Source organism: Nannospalax galili, unplaced genomic scaffold, assembly GCF_000622305.1.
Source record: "Nannospalax galili isolate Female #2095 unplaced genomic scaffold, S.galili_v1.0 scaffold441, whole genome shotgun sequence".
NCBI lineage: Eukaryota > Metazoa > Chordata > Mammalia > Rodentia > Spalacidae > Nannospalax > Nannospalax galili.
In genome coordinates, this window is record NW_008348089.1 from 325,814 (window position 1) to 331,830 (window position 6,017).

Below are 6,017 nucleotides of genomic sequence, written 5' to 3' on the forward strand. Positions count from 1 at the left end.
AGAGGTCAACTTTTGGAAGTCAGTTCTCTCCTTCCATCATGTGGATCCTGAAGATCAAACTCAGGTCATCAGGCTTGGTAGCAGGCACCTTTACCCCCTAAGCCATCTCGCTGGCCCACCATCTCACATATTTATTCCCTTTTGAGGCATGAGATCATTTTTAGTGTTAGACCTGGATTTTTAGAAATGTGAAAAAGAAAATCAATGTTATGATTCAATGTAGTTCCTGAGGTAACATGGAAATTTTTGGCCATGCATTCCCATAATTTTGGTTCATTTGGCATAGCTCCAGACTAAACTTAAAAGCAATGCTGAGCATCATGATTATATAAGTAGAAATTCGCTTCTCAGTGACGGATGTTTCTCATCTGGGAAATGACCAGCTGGGCTCTGATTTGTTTTGTTTTTATAGTACTGGGGATTGAACCCAGGGCCTTGCATGTGCTAACCAAGCATACCCTGTCACTAAGTTGCATCCTCTGAGAGGTTTTCTGTTACTTGTTGTCTCTGTTTTGTGAATTTGGAACATTATATTTCACATTTTGTTTACTACAAACTGAAAAGAGTAAAAAAGGATAATATCCAGCCTCTAATCTCTCATTCGTGTTACTGCTGACCTATGCACTGGTTGTCTGAAGGCTTAGGTGATCTTGAACAAAATGAAAAAAGGTAGATCTGCCTTTGCAGTCATCTGGATTATGGTCTTCTATGTTAGCCCCACACCCGGGCATTTGCAGTAGCTGCCCCAAGTCTCACAAGAAAGGATTCTCTCATATCTTTGAAGGTGTATATAAGAAGAAATGGGAGTAAAGTACTATACAAGAACCAATAATGGTTTTCCAACTCTACTAATTTTGTGTTTTCTTTCTCTTTTTCACAAAAATAATCTCTAAGTGACATTTACTTAGTCGTCCTTGGTTTTAAAAATCATGCAAATTGTAAACAAGCTCTCCAGGGCTCAGGCATGCTTGATACTTAATGGAAGTGGCTAAGGAAGTCTTAGAGCTCTTGGCTATAACTTAATTAGCTATGTGACCCTGAGCAAGTCACCTCCTCTCCTTCCCCTCCCTTCCTTTTCTTCCTTCCCTCCCTCCTTCCTTCCCTCCTCCCTCCATCCCTCCCTCTCTCCTGTCCTTCCTTCTTTTCCTCCTTTTCTTCCTTGCAACAATACTTTCTGAACTCCCACAATGTGTAACAAACTCATAGCTCTGAATATAAACACAGCAATGAGTAAAGACAAAGTTCTTTTTCTTAGGTGTATATCTAATTGGGTGAAACAGACTCTCTCTAGATAGATAGATAGATGATGATAATAGATAGATAGATAGATAGATAGATAGATAGATAGATAGATAGATAGATAGATGATAGAAGATAAATGATAGATGATAGATGATAAATAGATGATAGACGATAGATAATAGATAGATAGATATAGATAGAAGATAGATAGATAGATAGATAGATAGATCTGTTACACAGTTTTCAGATTTCATTCTAAGTGAGCTGGAAAGACACTGGAGACTGAGCGGAATAGTAAACATGATCTAAACTCTGGGGAAGAGTTACTTTCCAGGAGGTTTTCACATGCCATTTGTGTGTTTAAGGACTGATTTTGCAGGCATGTGAGGAGGCTGGCATGAATATATGAGCAGTGTCTGTTGTAGGCATGTGAGGAGGCTGGCATGAATACATGAGCAGTGTCTGTTGTAGGCATGTGAGGAGGCTGGCATGAATACATGAGCAGTGTCTGTTGTAGGCATGTGAGGAGGCTGGCATGAATACATGAGCAGCATTTGTGGACTGCCTAGTACTGTGTCTGTGGTTGACTTCATTTTTGTTTTGCTGTTAGAGAAGCTGCTATCCCATCACAAAGGTTCTGCACTGATAATGATAGACCATCTGTCTAGAAGCAAGGCAAAGGGAGGGAAAATGAACATCTTTTAAGCATGTTTTCTGTGACAGGCTTCAACATATTTAGCCCAGATACAAAATAGCACAAAGTAGCATGCTTTGAGGATGGGAAAACAATGACTCTTGACCCTAAAATAGCTCTCTACCTTGTTCCAGGCTTGTCAGGGTGCCCAGAGCTAATGACAACTTGGAGTTGAGGTCACCATGCAAGTGTATATTTTAACCCAGGGTACTGACAGCAAGCCCTGTTCTTCCACTTCCAAAGTACTGTGATTTCTTTTTTCTTTCTTTCTTTTTTTTCTTTTTTTTTTTTTTTTTTTTTTTTTTTTTTTTGGTCTTTTTGAGACAGGGTCTCTCTGTAGCCCCAGCTGTCCTGGAACTCACTATGTAGACCAGGCTGGCCTTGAGCTCACAGAGATCTGCCTGCCTCTGCCTCCCAAGTGCTGGGATTAAAGGCGTGCGCCACCACACCCGGCCCCCAAAGTGCTGTGATTTTTATGGATCAGATTAACTAGCCACTCAGTAACTCTAGAATCTGATGTGATCATTTAGGGTCAAAGTCCAGCTCAACTGCTAACCAGCTGCAGAACGTTGAGTAAAAGCACCTCATCTCTCCACATCTCCGGCTTCCCATCTGTACCATAGGGATGATAGTGCTGACTATTTCTTGGGATTTCTGTGAACTGAAATGATACAAAGTATGTGCAATCTTTATCAAACATAAACTTTGTATTTGCTTGTCGATTTAATTAATGTGCAAACCAAAAGCGCTTTGAAGAATGGAACACAGGACTGGTAAGTTTGCAGGAAAAAGAAAAGGGTCAAAAGTTGCTATACACAAGAAAAGACTGGTCCAGGTGGGACCATAAGGACCTTGGCAAGGAGAGAAGCCTCTCTGTGTCTAAAGCAAGGACACAGAGACAAAAGTCTATGTCTAGAGTAAGGACGCAGAGACAGAAAGTATGCTAAAGAATTATGAAGACATGCTCTGCCTGCGTCTCCATCTTGCCAGAGGCTCTTTCTGTCAAAGCAGTGCTGTCACACTTAGGTACCTGGGTACATCCATGGCTTTTGGCTCTCTGAAGGGAAGTAGTTTCCATCTATGTTCGCTGATGTCCCTTAACTACATGATGAAACTGGATGAGAAAGGTAAAGAAGAGAACCACTGGTATTAAGGGGGCTTTTGGAGTTTTTCCATTCAACCCCTCAGAGAACAGATTCTGCCCAGAGATGTCATTCTCGTTCACTGTCGCAGCAGAAGTAAATGATACAGAAGCCACCACATCTCGTCTGCTTTATTTCCTAAACTGTCCATAGTTCCACCTCCTCTTTCTGCCTCTACCAATACAGTAAATTAAGAGGGAGAGATTTGCTTATCACAAAGAGTCGTAGGAGAATTCCTTCAAGTGGTCAGTTGTCCTAGAATGGAACTGCCCATTTAAAAATATGATGTCACAGCCAGGCGTGGTGGCACACGCCTTTAATCCCAGCACTTAGAAGGCAGAGGCAGGAGAATCTCTGTGGATTTGAGGCCAGCCTGGTCTCTATTAGGGACTCCAGTTCAGCTGTGGCTACAGGGAGACCCTGTCTTAAAAAGACCAAAGGAAAAAAAATACATATATACATATACATATACATACACACATATATATGTACATATATATAGTCACACACATAATTTAAAAGTTTCTAATGACCATATTTTTAAAGGAACAGATGAAATTAATTTTAATGATTTATATTAGCTTAATATAGCCAAAATAGTATTTTAAAATAAAATTATCGAGCTATTTTAAATTATTTTGCATATCATGTCTTCAAAACCTGGTGTTAGCTGGACTTGGTGGCTCATGCCTTTAATCCCAGCACTTGGGAGGCAGAGGCAGGCAGATCTCTGTAAGACTGAGGCCTCTCTAGTCTACATAGCAAGTTCCAGGCAGGCTGGGGCTAAGGGAGACCTTGTCTCAATAAGGCCTGGTATGTGTTTGTATATTTCATACTTGTGCAACATGGCAATTGGAATAGACATTTTTTTTTTTTTTTGGTCATTTTGAGACGGGTCTCCTAGCAGCCCCAGCTGGCCTGGAACTTATTATGTAGACCAGGCTGGCCTTGAACTCACAGAGATCCACCAGCTTCTGCCTCCCAAGTGCTGGGACTACAGGCATGCACCACCATGCCCGGCTGGAATAGACATATTTTTATATTTTTGGTTTTTTGATATGGTTTTGCTGTTTAGACCAGACCAGCCTGGAAATCATGGCAATTCTCCTGCCTTAGACTCCTGAGTATTGGGATCAGAGGTATGTACCACCCTGCCTGGCATTACTAGGCACACTTTACTTGCATGTTAGCCAAGTCTTTAGTGGTCACCATATCATGGTGCAGACCTCAGTCATTAAGATGTAGTAGACTTACTTGTTTCAATGTGTTTTGGGTTTGTCCTGTAGTTTCATTTTAAGAAATATTTTATTTGTTATTTTATGTGTATGAATGTATTGCCTGCATGTGTGTAAGCATACCTGTTTCCTGCAATGCTGGTGGAGTAGGAAGACGTTGGAGTCCCCTGGAACTGGAGTTAGAAACGGTTGTTAGCTGGGAATTGAACTGGGGTCCTCTGCCATGTGGGTGCTGGTAATCAAACCCGGGTCCTCTGCAAGAGCAGCTGGTGCTTAGCCATTGAGCTATCACCTCCAGCCCTCTAGTTTAATTTTTTTAAAGTGTTTTCAAACTCAGCTTTCTAAAAGGATATAGACTGCATAAAATGAGAAACAAATATCTATGATTACACTTCCTTTTCCCTTCATCAATTCTTCATTTAATCATTCAGTCAAAATACTGAGCACTTCCTATGTGCCGGATGCTGAGGCAGTAGAAATGAATACGACAGAACACATACCTCTACCCCAACAGAACTAGTCCAGAGGGAAAAGCCTGTTGTAGTAAGTGAAGGAAGAAGGAGGCAGGAGAATCTCAGCTGCCTAAGAAGAGCAGTAGGAGCCAGGCTGTGTAATCAGAGTGAGCTGGGGAAAGCAGGGTTCCATCTAGTTTGGGTGGTCTGCGGAAGTGTTATTTGGGCTGAACTTAAATGGCAAGAAAGAAGCAGCCACAAAAAAACACTGCAAAATGAGCACTTCCGGAAGAGGTAATCAATGGTAAAAATATGCTGAAACATGTTTGTTTTCTTTAATCTAACACTCTGGGTTCAAATCTAAATACTAGGGGAAAGTTATGTTAAAAAATTCTAACTTAAGTCTTTGAAAATTTTCCCAGTGGAGAAAGAAGATTCAAATGAACCAGTGAGGGTTATCACCAGCCAGACAGTGAGCAACCGGAGCCAAACAAGGGGAGTTCAAAGAACACAGTAAGAAAACCAGGTATGTATGGGACAAGACAGATCCAGAAAACTCACTAAATATGAATTGAATGAAGAAAGTGTTTGCCGTCAAGTTAGCCAGGATCAAAATAATAATAATAATTTTTTATTATTATTATAACAAAACTAAAAATCTAATTATATAATTCCCTTATTTTAAAAATATTTTATTATTTTTATTTTATGTGTGTGACTATTGCCTGCATGTAAGTATACCTGTGTCATGCAATGCTGACATAGGACAGAAGAGGGCGTTGGATCCCCTGGAACTGGAGTTATAGACAGTTGTTAGCTGCCATGTGGGTGCTGGGATTCAAACACAGGTCTTCTGCAAGAGCAGCCAGTGCTCTTGACTGCTGAGCCATCTCTCCAGCCCTGATCCCTTATATTTATGAGGGGAAAGGACTTTGTAAGCTGCTGAAGACAATCAACAAAACCATGCAAGATGGCCATGTGCTGACATAGACTAAGCATCTAAAGATGCTTTTGTAAAGTGCTTATTCACTTTGACTTGATAGTATTATTTATAGATTATTATGTTTCCATATATGGACTTCTCTGTGTCTTAGTGATTTATTTGAAATAATTCTTATAGAATTGTCATAGAACTTACTGTAATAGTTTCAAGCTGAGAAAATAAAAGTATCTTCAAACTAGTTGCATGTTTTGCAGTTGTTAAAAAAGACATTTGCAGCCAGGCATGGTGGTGTATGCCTTTGTTTCACAC

At 40.5% G+C, this 6,017-nt stretch overlaps 1 pseudogene; it reads left to right on the top strand.

Moving 5' to 3' along the window:
* The first annotated feature begins 3,026 nt into the window (after positions 1-3,026).
* Positions 3,027-6,017, top strand: part of LOC103743394 — a 7,696-nt pseudogene continuing 4,705 nt past the window's right edge.